The sequence below is a fragment of the Chelonoidis abingdonii genome, chromosome 26 (assembly GCF_003597395.2).
Source record: "Chelonoidis abingdonii isolate Lonesome George chromosome 26, CheloAbing_2.0, whole genome shotgun sequence".
Classification (NCBI taxonomy): domain Eukaryota; kingdom Metazoa; phylum Chordata; order Testudines; family Testudinidae; genus Chelonoidis; species Chelonoidis abingdonii.
In genome coordinates, this window is record NC_133794.1 from 13,682,598 (window position 1) to 13,701,915 (window position 19,318).

At 54.8% G+C, this 19,318-nt stretch overlaps 1 protein-coding gene across 1 annotated transcript in view; it reads left to right on the forward strand.

Annotated features, from left to right (window-relative positions):
* The window catches only part of PRR13 (proline rich 13), a 328,718-nt gene that overhangs the window by 205,206 nt on the left and 104,194 nt on the right, over window positions 1-19,318 (forward strand). The gene's annotated exons all lie outside the window — the stretch shown is intronic.

A 19,318-nucleotide genomic window follows, 5' to 3' on the forward strand; every position in this document is an offset into this window, starting at 1 on the left:
GAGGGGGTGGATGGAGATAGATAGATAGATTGAGAGGGTGGATGGGAATAGATAGACAGAGGGGGTGGATGGGAATAGATAGATAGATTGAGGGGGTGGATGGAGATAGATAGATTGATTGAGAGGGTGGATGGGAATAGATAGATAGAGGGGATGGATGGGAATAGATAGATAGATAGATTGAGGGGGTGGATGGAGATAGATAGATAGATACATACCTACATAGATTGAGGGGGTGGATGGAGATAGATAGATAGATAGATTCATAGATAGATTGAGGGGGTGGATGGAGATAGATAGATTGATTGATTGAAGGGGTGGATGGAGATAGATAGAAAAATAGATAGTTTGAGGGGATGGATGGAGATAGATAGATAGATTGAGGGGGTGGATGGAAATAGGTAGATAGATTCATAGATAGATTGAGGGGGTGGATGGAGATAGCTAGATTGATTGATTGAAGGGGTGGATGGAGATAGATAGAAAGATAGATAGATTGAAGGGATGGATGGAGATAGATAGATAGATTGAGGGGATGGATGGAGATAGATAGATTGAGAGGGTGGATGGAGATAGATAGAAAGATAGATAGATTGAGGGGATGGATGGAGATAGATGGATAGAGGGGGTGGATGGGAATAGATAGATAGATTGATTGAGAGGGTGGATGGGAATAGATAGATAGAGGGGGTGGATGGGAATAGATAGATAGATAGATTGAGGGGGTGGATGGAGATAGATAGATAGATAGATAGATAGATTGAGGGGGTGGATGGAGATAGATAGATAGATTCATAGATAGATTGAGGGGGTGGATGGAGATAGATAGAAAGATAGATAGATTGAGGGGATGGATGGAGATAGATAGATAGATGTGCAAGAGGATCGAGAGATAGTCTCCTTAAACCTTGCTGCTGTGACCCAGCAGCTCCCAGTTCCTTCCACTGTCTCTCTCTTACAGTGTGTCTGTAGCTTTAAAAGTTACAAAACAAAAGGAGGAACCTTCTGTCCCTTGTGATTTTCTTCCCAACTTGCCAGTGGACCCATCTGCCTGCCTGGCTGGGAGCTGAGGAGGGCACGGGCCCCGGCCCCGAGGGGCATGATTGGATGGAGAGCACTGCACCAGGTATACTTGGTAAATTAGATTTCTCGTGTAATCCAATTTGGAGCAGCCAGACAGGGCCATGATTACCTGCACCTTCCAGTGTGCATCTGGGGAGTCCCCATGGGACGGCCCAGCCTCGGCTGCGTGGCCTTCCTTCCAGGCATATGGATTTCATTTAGCTACCCACCTCGGCTGCCTGCTCCTTGGCTCACCATGGCCCCGTCTCATGGTGATTCAGTCCAGCCATGGCCTTTTCTTGTGCCGGGACTGTGATTGGCTCCTGTCTTCTTCAATCAAAAGTGTCAGCTGGGATGGGGGCAGGGAGTTGAACAGTCACTAAACATGTTGGTTGTCCTACTATGATGCCAGCCAGCGATTGGGCTGGCCCAATGGTTAGGGTGCTAGTCGTGGACTCAGGATATTGGGGTTCATTTCCCTGACCCTTCACAGGCTCCCTTTGTGACCTTGAGCAAGTCACTTAGCCGCTCTGTGGCTCTTTCCCAGCTGTACAACGAGGATTATTGCCCTGCCCTGCCTCACAGGGGGTTATGAGGATAAATCCATGAATGATTGTGAGGTACTCGGATAGTGCAGTGATGCGGACCAGATACTTATCTTACCTACATAGACAACCAGGGACTGGGGAGCCAGAACTCCTGGGTTCTATTCCCGTCTCTGCAAATAACCATGCTTCTTTGCAGGGGATGATGGAGGATACATTCCTCACCCCAGCAAGGTGAACGCAAAGGAAAGGCAAATAGGAAGCCATCAGAAAGAAATGCACATGATCTTAAGAGCTGGGTTCTCTTCCTGGCCCTACCACTCACCTGCTGGGTGACCTTAGGTAGGTCACGTCCCGGCCCTGGCCTCAGTTTCCCCACCAACTCTTGTCTGTTTAGAGCGTGATCTCTGTGGGGCAGGGACTGTCACTGTGTATACCTGTACATCACCCTGCACAATGGGGTCTCAGCTGGTACTCCTGTGATGCAAAGTGCCAGATTGCCTATCCCCTTGGCAAGCATGGGAACGTGCAGCGGAACATGACATTGACGACTTAGCAGACAGGTGGCTGGACCAGTCTGGGCAGCTATAGAAGCTATAGATTGTCTCACCCCACCAATTCATATGAAAAAGAGGGCCTGGGGGACAGTCACTCTTCTCTAAAATGGGTGAGCTGCTAGTACCTCGCCCCAGGCAGGGAGAGAGGGACACGCACTTCCCTCCATTCTCCACACCTACATGGAATCCCATAGCTTTTTCTTGGAGGCAACTCCTCTGCCTGTTCCCCAAATACCCCTCCACCACATCCCATTCTGCCCAGTCAAGAGCCAGATCTAGGGATTTCTCGGGGAGTGTTTGAAGCCTTATGGGGGGCAGGGAGTGAGGAGGATGCTGTGGGTCCAGCAGGGACATCTGGATCTCATCGACCCCACAGTGCTCTGGGTGCCCCATCTGGAGCACCCACAGAGCCAGGACCTGCGATTGCATGCAGCCCACAAGGGCTGGAGCATGGTAGCCTTTGGCTACAGGACATGCTGACTCTGCCCCTCTCGCAAATCTGCAAAGAACCTGGACTTTCTAAGGATGAAAAAATGAGCCCAGGTGGTGTATGTGAGTCTGGGGGGCTGGCTAGTTCAGTGGCTGGGCAGGCTGGGACTTGGGCTTTTCCCCTCCAGCGGACACATGGGTCTGATGTGGCCCCAGATCTCAGGGACTGGCTGGTTCAGGGGGGCAGGGAATGGGACATGGGGCCTTTCCCCTCCAGGGAGAACTGGCTCCGATCTGGCCCCAGTGGCTCAAGCAGAGGTGTATTAAGATTTCTTGGGGCCCTGGGCCAGAGCAAGTGTGGGGCCCTCCCCACCCCTTCCACCTCCAGTCCTGCCCCATTCCGCTGGGGCTGCAGCAGGGAGCAAGAGCGTCAGGTTCTGGGACTTCCCCCACCGCCTAGTGTTTCCGCCAGGGCTCCAGGCAGATTTTTTCTGGGGCCTCCCAAATGGCCAGGGCCCCTGGGCACAGGCCCCATCAGGAATGGGATATGGGGCCTTTCCTCTCTAGCAAGTGCCGGCTCTGATCTCACCCCAAGGTTGGGGGACTGGCTGGCTCGGGGAGGGTGGAATGGGATATGGGGCCTTTCCCCTCTAGATAAATCTGATTTACTGATCACATTTTTTTGTTTGCTTTATTACAATTTTTCCCACTTACTGAAATGTTGGTGGCTTCCCCCAACCTTGAGCCTGTAATTAACCAATCACAGGGGCCTGTGCTTCTGAAATAAGGGGGTGTGTGTGTGTGAATTTTTCTCTTTTGTTTCCTTTTCCGCCCCGCCTGCCTTCCCTCCCTTTCCGAGACGAGACGGATCAGGCCCCCGCTCCCCCTGCCAAACTGGAGGTCGTTTGCTTTTGGGTTGTTTATTCACCTAACACAACACACGTAGCTGGGGTGACACTTTCATAGACTCAGGGGAGCCAGGAGAGACCATTAGATCCCCGGGCTGATTCCTGCAGAGGGCTAATCCTGCCCAAAGCCCCACAGATCCAGCTGTGGCATCTAGCCCTCCAGTGTTGCCATGGCATATGGTAGCAGGAGGGAAACCGGCACTCCTGGGCTCTGTACCTGGTGCTGGATGGTCAAGAAGTGACAGCTGGGTGAATTCTAGTCTCTTTCATAAAGCTTACTTATGAGATAGAGTGGTCTAGTGGCCAAGGCACTAGAATGGGATTTGTGAGACCCAAGTTCTATTCCTGGCTTTCCCACTCTTCTGCTGGGTAAATGTCTGTGCCTCAGTTGCCCCTCTTGCGTCTCCCCCACAAAACTCGTCACTGTGTTGCACATCACCGCTGCTCCCAACTGACCAGCCAGGCTGCACCTCAGTCCCTCCAACCGCCCATGAGCTCAAGGAGTCTTGCCATCCTGAGGAGCGGGATACGCCGTTGTGACGGGGCAGGAGGAGACCCGTACACCAGCCATCCCAGTGTCCTGTTTGCCATTGGAAAATGCTGATTCAGCTAAACCCAGACGTTCCCTGGGAAGGTCCATGGTTTTAATGGCAAGTTATCTTTCGGACAAGATCAAAGCGCATCCATCTGGCTTCCATATCATGACCAGAAGATGACGGCACAAAGCACTCTAGCCTTACCAAACCGAAACGTCTTGCTAAGGCCCTTGTGAGGTTTCTGATGCGACGTTTTCGGCCAGTTCTTCGCACAGAGGGTTTTGAAATTTCAACGTCAGGACCAACGGGATTCGCGCACCATTGGCTTTACTGCGGAAGGGCCATGCCGAACGGTGAGCTGCTCCGCTCCTCATGCGGTGGCTTCCCTGGACCTGGATGAGACCTGGTTCCCTGCCCAGGAACGGCTGCTTTTATTGCCCCAGGCTGATGTCAGGGGTCCAGGTACAGAGGCCACCAGTCCAGGCGGCTTGTCACAAAGATTCATGATCAAAAACTGATGTGAGGGCAGAGCAATGGCTGCTTTCTAGTGCTGGGGCCACTAAGATAACACTCAGTGATAGGGCCGGAATAGCTCTTGTTCTAACCGCTAGGCCATACTCCCCTTCTTGAGTTTGGAATAGAGCCTCAGAGTCCTGGCTCTCAGCTTTAACACATTGGTCCCCACCACTCTCCTCTTAGAGCTGGGGATAGAACCCAGGAGGCCTGACGCACCATCTCCTGCTCTAACCACTAGACCACACACCCTCCTAAATCTGGGAATGGAACCTAGGAGTCCTGGCGCACCATCCCTGGTCATTAGACCACACACCCAGCAAGAGCCAGGAACAGACCCCAGGGCTCCTGTGAAATCTAGAAAATCTAATCTAAGGCTGCCACAGGGTTCCCACTCCCACCCCATATCCCTGGGGTGTAACCCCCAGACCACTACCCCCCTTGGGGGAATGAAGATCTGACAGATCTTCTTGCCGGCACACGTTCTTCCCCTTCAAAGGGGAAAATAAAATAAACCGTGGAATCATTTCCATATGTAGGAGCCGGGCTCTGTGCGGGGGGGCGGGGGGGAATGACTGGTTGGACAATCACTGTAAGTTTAGCGTAGCGGGGCTGGGCGGGAAGCATTGAAGACGTGATGGGTCTGACAGGGAACATCTCGCCGGGGGACCAGGGGAGGTTACAGCATGGAGAGAAAAACGGGAAAGGAAAACAGAAAATGCAATGAAGAATCCAGTGCTGGGGGTTGGGGGTTGCCTGTGGGGGGCTGCAAGTTCTGTGGTGGAGGAAGGTGTTGATCAGGGTTGGCAGGGGCTGTGGGGTTGAAAGGGGGCTGCAGGATCTGTGGAGGGGAGCTGTGCAGGGTCTGTGGGGGCTGTAGGGTTTGTTGGGGGCTGCTTGATCTGAGGGGGCAGGGCTCCAGGGTGTGCAGGGGGCTGCAGGATCTGTGGGGGGCTGTAGGGTTTGTAGGGCCTGCAGGATCCGTGTGGTGGGGCTGGAGTGAAGGGATGTAGGGGCTGCAGGATCTGTGAGGGGCTGAAGGGCTTGTAGGGGTTGCAGGGTCTGTGGGGCTGGAGAGTTTGCAGGGGCTGCAGGATCTGTGAGTGGGGCTGGAGTGGAGGGTTTGTACAGGCTGCAGGATATGGGAGCGGGCTTGATGATTTGTAGGGCACTGCAGGATCTGTGGGGCTGGAGGCTTTGTAGGGCACTGCAGTACCTGTGGCGGGCTGGAAGGTTTGTAGGGGGATGCAGGATCTGTGGGGGTCTGGAAGGTTTGTAGGGGGCTGCAGGATCTGTGGGACTGGAGGATTTGTAGGGCACTGCAGGATCTGTGGGGGCTGGAAGGTTTATAGGGAGATGCAGGATCCGTGGGGGTCTGGAAGGTTTGTAGGAGCTGCAGGATCTGTGGGGTGAGAGGGTCTGATGTGTGTGTTAGAGGGGGCTTGGGCTGCATGTCTTTTCTTGCAGCAAAGTCCCACTTTATGCTCAGAGCCGTCATATGGTCCCAGGGATCAGAAGGGACTGCGCAGCCAGGGTAGCTCAGCTTGGCCCAACTCGGAGAGTCTTGAACCAGGTCTCCCCCAGGCCCGATGGCCATTCGGGGATCTCTCACTGTCTCTCTCTTTCTCTGGTTTGTCCCTCCAGATGCAGAACAGGAACAAGGTTTGAAATCTCCCAGGTTTTCACAGGATGGGGGAACTGTTTCCCGTCCTCTCTGCTAACGAGTGTATTTCCTCGCAGCATGGAGGAGACACTTTACCTTGTTATCTCTGCTACTGCAGAGACGTTTGTGCCTGGCGAATGCCATTTCAGACTCCATCGGAGTGAGCTTCCCTGCAGCAGTGCCCTGGCAGGACTGCAGCGCTGCGAGCTTCCCTGCAGCAGTGCCCTGGCAGGACTGCAGCGCTGCGAGCTTCCTTGCAGCAGTGCCCTGGCAGGACTCCGCTGCTGCGAGCTTCCCCACAGCAGTGTCCTGAGCTATACCCCTCAATGTCCTTTCCTCTTTCTCTGTAAATAGACCATGATGGCGGCGGGGGGGGGGGGGGGGCACTGTCTGCTCTGCTCCAGCGGCTCCCCCTGGCTCTCCAGCGTGGGAGGAGGGAGCCATGTTGCACAGGAAAGCCACCTCTCCCAGGGATCCTTTTGACTCATCACCCACTAAACCACAAGCCAGAAATGGTGATGGCAGCGATTCCCTGCATTCCCCCTCCCCCTGCTCCGGGCACCGGCCTCCCTCCCCCATTACAGGGGCGCCATCCCTGGCCCAAACCCCGCTGGGATCAGGCCCCCATGGCCTGAACTGCTGTCAGCATCCGATTCCAGGAAGGACACGCAGAGGCAATGTAGCCTGAGCCAGCCCCCACTCCTCAGTCCCCCTGCCCCCACAATGGGGATTAACAGCACCCCCCATCCTTATCCTGTATCCTCCTTCCCTCCCCCGCCCATCCCCCGTCCCCCATGTCGGCTTCCGAAAGCTTTTCCTGCTAAACTTTCCCCTGTTATTAATAGTTCGCCAACCACCATGACTCAGACTAACCCACTCTGCTCCCCAGGGCCCCTCGCCCAGCACAGAACCCCCGGCATTAACCCTCTCTGTTCCCCTTTCTCTTCCCTTGGGGAAGGAACCCCCGCTCCCCCCACTGCCAGGTTAACCTGGATCTGCCCCTAGGCAGCGTGTTAACCCCGACTGGTCCAGGCTCTGCTTGGGGCAGAGGCGTGTTTAAGGTGGGGGCTAGTTAACACCTTTCCTAACTGGATGCATTGCCCAGCGCAAGGCCCTACAGAGGGACGGCCTGGTTCCCTCCCCCGGACCCACTCCCAGGGTCAGATCTGTGCAGCAAGGACCCAGGGGAGCAGCTCCCCTCTGCGGGAGGCACAGCACAAGGCTGCCCCAGGGCGGGGGGCATGCTGGGTGGCAAACACCACTGTGACTACCCCGCTGCCCCCCAGGAACACTGCCGGGGGCTGCTGGCTCTGCAGCTGGACACACTGGGGCCTTGTTTTAATCTCTGTTGCCAGGAACTTGGCTGGTTGCCTGCCCAATGCCTAGTATATTGCGCCCAGAAAATGGACTGTCAAGGGGGGAAGATCCTGGGAGAATCCAGCTTGATCTTTTTTCTCCCTTTCTTACTTCCTTCCTTTCTCTCACAGACCCCGCTTGTTGCTCTCTCCCCTCCTTCCCCCACCGCCCGTCTCAAGCCTCGGCCCCGGATGCTTCCTTTGTGGTCAGAGGGACTGAAATAACCCTCCCTTAATGGGTGTGTGGGTGCGGCACTGCGGCTCTCGCTAGCTCCTCCCGGAGCCCGTCTCGCCCCGTGCCAGCTGCCACGGGGCTCCAGACAGCTCAGCGGCGAGCAGTGGAGGGGACACCACAAGCATGCTGGGGGGGGGAATGAGTGAGCCACCCTCCCTTCACCCTGGGGGGAAGGATTCATAGATATGCAGCCTGCGTAAAGGGCCCCCTCCCAGGGAATATCAGGGTGCAGAGGGGCTCCCCTACAGGCACCCCAGAGGCAGGAGGGGGTGTGGCTGGGATGTTCATATAGCCTTGCTATTTTAGAGGCCTTGGGTATCTAATCTAAATCTTTTAATCTAAAATCTCATCTGGGCTGCTGTGCCGGGTGGTGTGTTTAGGGCCTGCTCTGCCAATGCTGGTGTCCTGCAGATCTGCTGCCCGCTGGAGGAGAAAGCGGCACAGACTCTGGATGTTTTCCTACTGTAACTGGTTAATTGATACTCTCTCCACCAGTCCTGGAGCAGAGGTGGTTACAAATGGCATGCAGGCAACCTCCTTCTGCCAGGCATCTCTGCTCAAACACCAGTGCCCGGGTCCTAGCGAGCATCTCAGCCCCCCAAATTGGCTCTCGTTTCATGCACCGTGTGCTGCATCAAAACAGGAGAGGGCTCTGTGTTTCTAAAACTAAACCAGCTCTTTATTAACAGAGCAGTGTACAGAGGGTGCATCCCATCCATGTACATATAGATTGGCTTCCGGGTGCCGCCTCTAAACCCTTCCCTCCTGCAACCTGGGCTCCTCCCTCCGACTTCCAGGCAGGGTGCCACACTAAGGCAGGGAGCAAACTCTCCTGCTACTTGCTAGAGCACCTCATAAAGAAACTGCATCACAAACAATGACAGCATTTCTTCCAAGATTGAACGCTGCTAAGAAAAAGGATTTGTGTGATGGCACCACCTGGTCACTCCTGATAGGACATGCCCATCACCCTCATATCTGGGCCCCCCATCTCTCTTTTCACTGGCAAATCTTTCCAGAGCCCCCAGCCCCTCCCAGCCTGCCCAGAAACTTTCACCCTGTCATGCCAGGACTGGGATCCCTTCTGGTTTCTCTGAGCCCTGTGCCTTTCCATTTCCAAGAGCCCTGCCGGCCTGCAGGGGGAGGCCGCCTATCCCAGAGGAGATGCACACATCATGCTCTCTCCTCAAGCCCTTTCACCTCAATCTGAAATAAAAGCCAAGGCTCTCGCTGCCTTTTGGGGATGGGACCAGACCAGAGGCGAAGGATAGCCCAGTGATTTGGGGCACTAGCATAGGCCATGGGGGAACCACATTCAATTCCCTGCTCTCCCATGGGCTTCCTTGGGGCAAGTCACTTGCCCTCTCTGTGTCTGAGTTCCTGTAAAATGGGTACAATGAAGCTTCCTCATCTCTAAGGGGTGTGGTGAGAATAAATGCATTACAAGCTCATGAAGCACTTTGAGATCTATTGATGAAAAAGGAATAAGGAATAGTCTTTATTACGACCCTCTAAGGCTGAGCCGGAATCTAAAAGCCACCTCTGGCCCTTTTGATTGCCCCCAGCAATGCAGGTCCAGCTCTCTTGCACTCCCCTTTCCCCAGGGCCAGGTGCTGTACATATACATGAAGAAGGACAGTCCCTACTCTAAACCATTGTGTGCAAGGCCAGCAGCGAAGACAGGAACAGAACCTGCCTCTCCCAAAGCGTGGGCCAGCACCCTCACCACTAGCCCACACTGCCTTTCTGCTAGCCTATGCACTCTCTGACCCATTCAAGGATACTTTAGCCAGCCTTGGCTCAGCTCCTGTTCTAAAACCTCTGGCCCAGATGCCTCCCTTCCGCTCTCTAATTAGGAGATAGAGACAGCTATATTTTTTTTTAGCTGTCCTAGTTTTGGGGGGTTTTTTTTCTTTCCTTCATCCATGCAAATGCTAAAAATGTGAGCAGCAGAGACGTCACCTTCCCCCGAGACTCCTCCCCGAAATACCACCAGTGCCTCCCTGAGATACAGGCCCCCCCCCAAACCCCGCTCTGAACAGGCCTCAGGAGCTTCTTTGTATGCAGGACTGTTGCCTCCTAGTGGCTGGGCACTCAGAGGCGAAGACACAAGCGCTACAACTCGCACATGTTCTTTGCAACAGGGAGTTATGTTTGTGGGGCAAAGAGGCAAAGAATCAGATCCCAGCGTCCTAGGGGTGTGCGTGATTTATCTAGTAAATTACAATGATTTGTACTGCATAGAGGCCCCAAGCGAGATCAGGGCACGAGGCGCTGCACAGACCCAGAGTGAGAGACAGGCTAAATAAACAAAGGGTGAGAGGGGAAACTGAGGAACAGAGCAGGGCAGAGACTTGTCCAAGGTCACCCAGCGGGTCAGTGGCAGAGCCAGGGATAGCACACACGTCTCCTTAGTGCTAGGAGGCTGCTTTACCCAGTGGACCACGCTGCCTCAATGAGTTCTTGCAGTAATTGGTTGAGGGGGGCAAAGTACCATTTTTGTTGCTGGAGAGACACGGAGTGCATGCCCTAAAGGGACGTACAGTCTAAAAGCCCAGGCACAACAGCTGGATGGGCCAGGCTGGCGTGGGTGAGAAATGGGGTAAGGGGAGCACTGGGGGCACTGGCCTGTCACCCTATACTGGAATTTCCCACATGGAATTGGGGGTGTTCGCGGTGGGTCCAGCTGGGTGGTAGGGACAGGAGCCAATACCATGTGACACGACCAGCGAATCACAACTGCTACCTGTGGCAGCCCACGCCAGCCAGGATTATTCTCAGTGAAGATCCTGGCTGCCACATTCAACATGGAGAGAAAGTGCGTCAGCTCCTTTGGGAACCTGTTCCTAGCAGCGGGGGGAGACGGGATGGTGGGGCAGGGATCACGTCTCCTGGAGAGACTCAGATCAGCAGCTGGAGAGACTGAATGTGAAACTGACTCAGCTGGGGTCCCGGGCCCTGCTGAGCGAGGGGCCTGCAGTCACCTGGGTGGGGAAAGAATGGGATTTTGAAGCCAATGCGCCAGTGGAGCTCACGGTTCACTGGGGTAAGCTGAAAGCTTCATGTGGCGCCAGGACAGAGCATCCGTGCTGTGGGGGCTACATTGGTACCAACATGCCCAGCACAGAGACATCCCTTTGCAGGGCAGATAATGGATTGGGCCCTGGCAATCCCCAACTCCTGCTGCAGCCTCCAGGCAAAGGAGGCAGAAGGTTGCAGTTCCGAGCCTGAGACAGTGGGTTTGGGATTAGGGGAGGTAACAGCAGGGCCCTAGGGAGCACAGGAGGAGAGAGCCGGGGGATATAAATAGCAGAGTGACCCTTTGAGTCCTCATTATGCCACGTGCTGCACAGACACACAGTGAGAGACGGTTCCTGCCCCAGCTGAGATCAGGGCCCCGTGGTGCCAGGTGCTGCACAGACACAGTGAGAGACAGGCCCTGCCCCAGCTGAGATCGGGGCCCCGTTGTGCCAGGCGCTGCACAGACACAGTGAGAGACAGGCCCTGCCCCAGCTGAGAACGGGATCCCATTGTGCCAGGCACTGCACAGACACACAGTCCTTGCCCCCAAGAGCTCACAGTCCAAACAGACAAAGGGTGGGAGCAGAAACAGAGGAAGACTTGCCCAAGGTCAGCCAGCAGTTCAGTGGCAGAGCCAGGCACAGAACGCAGGTGTTCTGAGTCCCATCTAGTGCCCTGCCCTTTGGATCGCATTGGTTTTCTATCAGAAAACTTCCCACCTCCCACACAGGAACCCCCGGACTGGGGAAGCTCGGCAGAACGCCACAGCAATCCCAGGCGGAAGGCCCAGGTAACTGAGAGTCTTGGCCTCCATGGAGAGGCAGCCAGGTACCGACATGCACAGAGACGTGTGGCCGAAAGCGCAGGCATGTACAGCAACATGTGAACATGCTGCCGTGCGCAGGGATGCTTGCCAGCCAGCCAGCCAGGCCGGCACACATACACACACCTGCCACAAGCCAGGCTCGTGGGTGCTGCCATCTGCCAGGCGCCCTTCATGTGCAGCTTAAAGGCACTACCACATGCTGGGCACTGCCATGCTCCTTCTTAGCTGCAGGCACCAATACAGGCCTATGGGCAGCTGGCTTTGGGGTTTCTTGTCTCACTGATCCTCCTGCCAGGCTATTCAGCCTGCCCATTGGTAGCCGGGCTAGTGCCCACTGAATCCTGGCAGACTTTGCTTTGGAGGCAGCCTCCCTGGCAAGGAAGGGCAAGCCACCCCTGCTCCCCTCTGACCTACTGTCTAATTACCTCATTACCCCAGGCCTTTGGCTAAAAGTGCAGGGCAGGGCACCTCTCCAGCCCTGTCTTGTTTTTCAGGCTGTGCGGTTACCACGTGGAACGGGCAAAGCTCTCCTGGTCGTGCCATGTGAACCCAGCCAGCCAAGGGAGAGGCCTCACAGGGCTATTTCTGCCCCTGCAAGCTGGGCTTGCTCCCCAGCAGCGAGCCCAAGCATGAGGCAGGAGGCCCCTGTGCTGGGGCAGCCCTGCCTGTTCCCCCTGCTCCATCGGCACTGTCCTGGAGAGCATTGGGCACGCTGCTGGGTCAGCAACGGAGCTCAACAGCCAGTGGGAATAGGAGAATCACCCCCCAGCTGGGAGCAATGGAGAATCCCCAGGCCACTGAGAGCAACTGCGAGGTGCCGGGCGTGGAGCATTTTGAAAGTGGAACCCTAATTTTCAGCAGGGACCTCAACTGCGGGAGAGGAGCTGTGGGCGTCTCTGAAGATTGAAGTTCATGCTGAGCTCAGAGATCAGAACAGAAATGGGCCTGCTGTTCTATTTATCTGTCTTTGTACACGTTCTCTCTTTCTCTCTCTACACCCTCTATGTCCATCTATCTATCTATCTATCTGTCCCGATACACGTCCTCTAGCTATGTCCATATACACCCTCTATCTCTCTCTCTAGTGAATACCTCTCCCTCCATTTACAACGTTCCAATCACCCTGGTACCTCTGGGTACGGTGACCAGATGTCCCGATTTTATAGGGACAGTCCTGATTTTGGGGGCTTTTTCTTATATAGGCTTCTATTAGCCCCCAGCCCCTGTCCTGATTTTTCACACTTCCTGTCTGGTCACCCTACCTCTGGGCCTGACTCAATGCCCACCAAAGCCGACAGGAGCCTTCCATCAGTTCCCCCAACTGCTAGGAGCCTGCGCAGCAGGGAGCAGAGAGCTGGGCCGGCTTACCAGGGGCACGTTGCTGTTTCAGTCGAGCAGCTGGGCCGGCCCCCAACCACGCTAGCCCTGCCACCACTCTGTGGCCCGGGCTTGGTTTAGATGAATCATCATTTCAAGTGAGCACACAAACCATAATTAGGTTTGGAATATAAATATGGAAAGTTACGTTAATGTTACCGACCGATATAGCTTCCCGGCTCATTATCTGCACCCGGGCAGCTCCGCAGAGCTATTTTCTGAACAAAGAGCCTCACATTCCAGTTATTTAAATAAAGCCCAGGGAGATTTATGGGTTGTGGAGGCCTGGAGGTGGGTGGGGGGAAGGGGGAATCGCTCTGCAAAGCCATTGTGTGTTGGGGGGGTGGGCACGGTCGGAACGTCGCTCTTGGCGAGATAGACAAGACAACTCATCTCCTAGCCCTGTCCTGAGGGTGCCGCAGAGAACGAACAGCCTGCGAGGTAGCAATTCTGCCCCGTGGGAACCGAGCCAGCAGGAGGAAGAGCAGCGTCGGGTGATTAGCCCTGAGACCGACACAGGCCATGTCCAGGGTGGTGTCAGGCTAGAGACCCGGGCAGTGTCTGCGTCCTGAGCTGGTGTCATGGTGTCTGGCGAAACAGTGACGCCACCTCACCCCTACGATGGGCCGCATCACATGGCTGCTCTCTGTGGCGTCACGGTGCCGTTAACACAAGGGGATGGCGGGTGACGCAAGAACAAAGTCCGCATCAGGAGTGGCTCAGGCAGCTGGAAACGCTGCTCCTGACACATACACCCCGTGCTGCGTCCCCTCCTTTTGCAGGCATTCATGAACTCAACCCTGCAGCCCACCTGTCCTTCAGGCCACTCTCTTTCTCCCCATGCTACAGATGGGAAAACCGAGTCACAGAGAGGCAATCAACCACCTGGCATCAGTTGTAAAGCTGGGATTACCACCGAGCCCCCCGCCCCCAGTTCTAATCACACCTGGCCAGACTCAAAGCGCTGCTCAGCACCCTGCAGGATCCGGCGGGGGGGGGGGGGGGGGGAGGGGCATGGGTCTGTTCCGCCCCTGCAGGGAGGCAGGTATACCGCAGTGGGCAATCCCCAGGTCTGCTCAGATACATCAGGAAAACTGGGGGCACTGTGGCTGTCCAGGTATGCTCTCTGCCTGCCAGTGTACGGATCGCCTGCCCCTGTCAGGAATGACACCCCCTGCTGGTTCCTCAATCATAACCTCACTGGCACCTCCCGCGTTTTATGCAGGTCGGTTTCTGGGGTTTTGTTTATCGATCCCTTTCCACTACCCCAGGCTCTTCATGCCTCCTGGTGCAGTCCTCAGCTCCACCCCCCAGGCAATCCAAATTAACATCATAAGAACATAAGAACGGCCCTACTGGGTCAGACCAAAGGCCCATCTAGCCCAGTATCCCGTCTTCCGACAGTGGCCAATGCCAGGTGTCCCAAAGTGAATGACCAGAATAGGGAATCATCAAGTGATCCATCCCCTGGTGCCCATTCCCAGCTTCTGGCAAACAGAGGCCAGGGCCATCATCCCTGCTTATTCTGGCTAATAGTCACTGATGGACCTCCCTGTTTTTTAAAGTTGTTATCACGGTCCTCCCAGCCGGGCCTACCTTCTCCCTGCAGGATTTCCACACAGGCTCCCTTCCCAGTGCACTCTGAACTGCCTTGCTGTCACCTTCCTTTCCTCTCAAAATCAGGTGTCATCCCGTCCCCTCACTGGGCGCACCCGCTTGGTCATCAGGGATGCTGGACCCGCTTCATTTAAAGGGGCCAGCCACACTTTGACAGGGCGCTGTCGGGTTAAATTGACCCAGCAAGGCTAAAGGTGGGGGGGATACCACGCTAGATGGGCACACTGCCATCTGAGGGTCGCTACATGCGTCTACCCAGAGGTGCAAAGGCCCAATCCTAGAAAGCTAGGACAAGGTGCGGAAAGAGTTTGGGGATTTTCAGATGGCGGCACCGGAGCCGTGAAAGCGAGCGATGCTTTGGTGAAGATATTTGCGAATGTCTTGCCTTTCAACGGGAACGCAACTGATCTCTGAGCAGGGCTAGTCTGCATGCAGTCCGGCACTGACATCATCAGGCTGGGTTTCATTCACACCATTTTGTATTTCACTGCAGGAGGGACTAAGCGACACTGGAACAAGACACTCTTATTCCGGAACAAGAGTGTGTCCACACATGGAGTTATTCCTGAATAGCTATTGGGATTTAAATTCACACCCGACCTTAATCCGAATTTACTTTCAAATGTAGACAAGCCCCTTGATTCAGATTCAGAGTGCCTTAGACCTAGGCCGTGTCGGGGGGTGTTTGTGAAAAAACACATCCCTGAGCGACATAAGTTTTACTGGCATAAGCGCTGGTGTGCACAGCCCAACGTCAGCAGGAAAGCGTCTCCCGCTGACATACCTACCGCCCCTGGTTTAGGTGGCTTTATTATGTGGAGAGGAGAGCTCTCTCCCGTCAGCACAGAGTGGCTACACGAGTGATTTTACAGCAGCGCAGGTGCATTGGTACCACTGTGCCACCGTAATTTCACTGGTGTAAACATACCCCTCCAGTGGTGCCCATATAGCTAAAGGTTTGATAACGAAACCTCTTTAGCGTTACCTGTGTGGACAATTAAACTGCTTTCAACTGACTTTCGATCCGTTTAGCTGAAGTACATCAATTACAGGCCCAGGCTAAACCACTATCACCAGGTTGAAACCAATATGGGCGAGTCTAAAATTGCACCAGTTTAACTAAACCGATTTAAATTAAATCAAGGCGGTGTCTGTGTGTAGAGGAGCCCTTGGGTCTCGTCTTGACTAGGAACAAGATTGAGTTTAGATCAGGCTTTAGATAAGCAAAACTCCACCGTTTCCCCTACACTTGGCAAACCTCTACACAGTGTTTCTATCAGCAAAACGATGTCAGTGAGGGCTGGGATTTTTTTACCAATACAGTTATGCCAGTATAATCCCATGTGGACGCAGTTATATTGATTTAAAGGTGCCTTACACCAATATAGCTTAGTCATCTTCCTGTAGGGGAATCACTATACTGGTATCAATACATTTATACTCGTATAAGTGCAGGGTGACCAGACGTCCCGATAAAATCGGGACCGTCCCAATATTTAGGTGTTTGTCCCACATCCCGACCGATCTTTGGTCGGACGCAATTTGTCCCTATATTTCGCTCTACTGGCAGCACTCTGCTTCTTTTTCTGCTCCACTGGCAGACTGCCCCCCCCTCCCTCCATGTGTCCTGATAGTTTCTCCCATCTCACCCTATATAAATGTATCCAGGGAGTTTGTGCCTCTTTTGCTATCCCAGTATAAAGCAGTACAATTCGCACATATACACGAGGCCATTAGAAAGCCATAGCCCTGCCTCAGTGGCAGAGGACTTTAGTTTATAAACTCAGAAGAGAGAGAAACTTGATTGCGAATGGACAAAACCCAGACATGAGCATCGGTCCTGGAAGTTTTGCCTTTGTAAAGAAGCTATTACAACGTCAAAGTTAGTAAGAAACATTTCTTCCCCTCCCCCCACAACCCCCACTACGCTCAGACCTCAATTCACTTGATGGACAGATCACCTGGAAAACATGTGAATGCCCCTGCAGCCCAGAGAGTCATGCAGTCCAGGCTGTTTATGAATAGTTCAGAAAGGGTTAATATATGATTCCTAGATCTATCTTAGGTAACGCCCATCACCTTAGTATCTGAGAGCATCAAACTCTAAATGGATTTACCCTTCTAAACTCTCGGGGAGGCAGGACACGGCTATTATCCCTTGTACAGATGGGGAAACTGAGGCCCAGAGAGACTTGTTCTCTTTGTTGGGACTTGGATCCCTAAATTGCTTAGGTACTTTTGAAAACTGTGCCCTAAAGGACTTGCCTAAGTCTGTGGCAGTGCAGAGTCAGGTCTCTTGACTTCCACAAGTGTACTAACCACTGGCCCATCCTTCCTCTCTTAGAGAGACCGTGTGCCAGCGATGGCTCTTAGGACAGCTGCAGAAGGTGCTGCATATGGCTAGATTGGCCCCTATAACAAACTGATTGATGATGTATCTATTAACCATTGATTAAACTCACGTCTAAGAAAAGGGACCCAAGGCTCAGCTGTGCTTTGCACCAGTTTAACAGCAAAAAGGTTAAGGCATCTGAGTACCAGTCCCAGGGTGGGCGGGGTCACCGCTGTCGCTGGGAAGGTCCTAGCTCTGTTAGGTTGGACACGCAGCTTTGATTTGCATTGGGGGTTGGGGGTTCCAGGGAACAGTTCCATAGATCTCCCCAGTCTATATTCAAAGGAATTGGACAAATGACAGGAGATCTGGTACTAAAGCCAGAGAACAGGCCCCAATTTTAAACAGGGAGAGCGATTAACCCTTGGAACAAGCTCCCGAGGGAAATGGTGGATCCTCTATCACTTGGAGGCATCAAATCCAGACTGGCTGCCTTTGCGGAAGACGCTTCATTCAAACACAAGTTATTGGGATCCCTTGTAGCCGAGTGAAATTTTCTGGCCTGCGTAGAGGAGCTAATGGTCACTTCTGGCCTTCAAATCCATAAATCTATGAACTGACACACAGTTATAATAGATAATTAATAAATACTGATAATACCTTGGTCTTATCTAGCCATTTTCCTCAATAGATCTCAAAGCACTTTCCCACAGAGGGCAGCATCTTTACCCCCACTTTCCAGATGGGTAAACTGAGGCTGGGAAGTGACTTGCCCCAGTGGTCAAACACAGAAAGGTCGTTCTGCAATGGAACGGGAGGCCCTTTTGGCTCTGCTGTAGCTTTCTGACATGTGCCCAGACCCAGTCCACACGCCAAACCGGAGCCAAGCAACCCCCTCTCCCCCCGAGACTCCAACACGTACGAGGGAGGCTGCGTGTGACTTTACTATTGGGTGCACCACAGGGAAAAGCAAATGGCACCATCTGCTGCTCCCAGACGCTACCTCTGAGCTGATAGCCCATGAGCGGGCTAGAAGGTTCTGATCCAATGCAGCATGAAAGCAGGCGCACGGGGCTACTCGGGCCGCATGGGTCAGATCTGAACTAGAAGGGAGAGGGGATGCCAGGCTGGAGGGACTCACTGGGCCAGGATGTGGGGGCCGTGGCCCATACAGGACGGGCGATCTGAGCATGTTTTTCCCACTGCCAGCCGCTTTCCCCGTTAGCATCAGAGCTTCCATCCCGAGTGAGAGCTAGTCTGCAGAACGAGAGAAGAGCCCCTCGGCTCCCAGGGGCCAGGGACCACGCTGGACAGCTAGGGGGATGAAAGGGGATGCAAATCGGCCTGGGGAAAGAGAGGCTGGAGAGATAGGAGTGGGGGGAAGGAGGGAGTGGAGAATTAGAGGACAGAGGGAGGTGATGGGGGGGTCTCCAGCCTGCTGCCCCCTCACCCTGCAGGGCAGGAGGGGATTCGGGCATTCTTCAACCTGCCACCTCCTGAACCCCAGGATGGGGGCAAGGACAGGGGGTTCTCCAGCTGGATCCTCCACAGTCCCAGGGAAGCAGGGGGTTTCTCTGTTTGCGGCGTGGAGGTTGGGGGGCGGTCAAGGGCCGACATCCCTCGCTCCCACCCCCTGAATGGCTCTGCGTCGCATTCCTCCTGCCCGGTCCCGACCCGACCGCACGCTGGGAATTGCTCCCCTAATTGCAGGCTCCCATCGGGCCAGGCTGCTGAAAGCCACATGAGAGACGGCCCCAGGCTTCACGGAGGCTCCGTGGCCGCTCAAAGAGGCTGGGCTGGGCCAGCCCCCCCCGGCCCGTCGCAGCCGTCATGTGGCAGCGATTGAGCTTGTGGTGGGAGCCCTCATCAAAGCCTTGGCTAGCAGAGCGCAGGCCGCAGGAGGTCTGGCTGCACTCGCGGGGCCCCGGGCTGCGAGGGGCAGGCGTCTGCCTGGCCCCAGGCATCCAAGGGCCCGCAGCTCCGGGGGGCAGGCCACAGGCACCCCGGGCAGGCCCAGCACAGGGTGACTGCCCCAGGAGCCGGCTCTGAACAGGGCCGGGGGCTCAGCCGGCCCCGGGTCTCCTGAGCCCCCCAGCCCTGCCAGTGAAAGGGTGGGGGCCCCAGATGGGGATCCACCAGCCCCCAAAGCTATTACAGGGTGTGGAGAGGCGAAGCCGGGCCCCTGCAGACAGATGGCTGGGGCGCCATCGGTTTCACCGTGGGTCCTGGATTCAGCGTGGTGTAGCCGGAGAGGGAGCCAGGCTGGGAATCAATCCCCCGCACACTGTGACCCCACCCCCAGTACCTGTCCCCCCACCCCAGCTTCCCACCCCCAGCCCCCC